At 41.1% G+C, this 767-nt stretch overlaps 1 non-coding gene across 1 annotated transcript; it reads left to right on the plus strand.

The window, feature by feature from the left end:
• Positions 1–231: 231 nt before the first annotated feature.
• LOC130937941 (small nucleolar RNA R71) lies at positions 232–339 on the plus strand. Its single transcript, XR_009069131.1, has one exon. It is a non-coding gene; the product is annotated as a small nucleolar RNA R71 (small nucleolar RNA).
• Positions 340–767: the final 428 nt, after the last annotated feature.

Raw genomic sequence — 767 nt, forward strand, 5'->3', positions numbered from 1 at the left:
TGCTTGTATTTCTTTAAGATAAAGTATTTGTTTCCGGTTTTTTTCAAAGAAATCAGCGATACAGTGTTGAGTCACAGGCTCCTATTTTAGTATTTAGTATGTAAAGTAGTCGTAATACTTCTTGCTATCAGAGTAGCGCAGCCGGAAGCGTGACTTCTGATAGTGAGGGTGTTACATCTTGGATAGTTCAGACAGACCATCATAGAAAATACCTATGATGCTCCATTCAGAAAGCATGTCAGAAGGACATTTTCTGATCAATTGTTTGTATCTTTCCCAAGCTTCATAGAGGGATTCTCCTTCCTTCTGTCTGAAGGTTTGGACTTCCACTCTAAGCTTACTCAATTTTTGAGGTGGAAAGAACTTTGCCAAGAAGGCATTGACTAGCTTTTCCCAAGAGTTCAGGCTTTCCTTAGGTTGTGAGTCCAACCGTGTCCTAGCTCTGTCTCTTACAGCAAAAGGGAATAGCATAAGTCTATAGACCTCAGGGTCAACTCCATTAGTCTTGACAGTGTCACAGATTTGCAAGAATTCAGCTAAAAACTGATGAGGATCTTCCAATGGAAGTCCATGGAACTTGCAATTCTGTTGCATTAGAGAAACTAATTGAGGCTTAAGCTCAAAGTTGTTTGCTCCAATGGCAGGGATAGAGATGCTTCTCCCATAGAAGTCGGGAGTAGGTGCAGTAAAGTCACCCAGCACCTTCCCATTGTTGGCATTGTTGTTGTTTTCGGCTGCCATGTCTTCTTCTTTGAAGATTTCTGTTA

This window comes from Arachis stenosperma, chromosome 6, assembly GCF_014773155.1.
Source record: "Arachis stenosperma cultivar V10309 chromosome 6, arast.V10309.gnm1.PFL2, whole genome shotgun sequence".
NCBI lineage: Eukaryota > Viridiplantae > Streptophyta > Magnoliopsida > Fabales > Fabaceae > Arachis > Arachis stenosperma.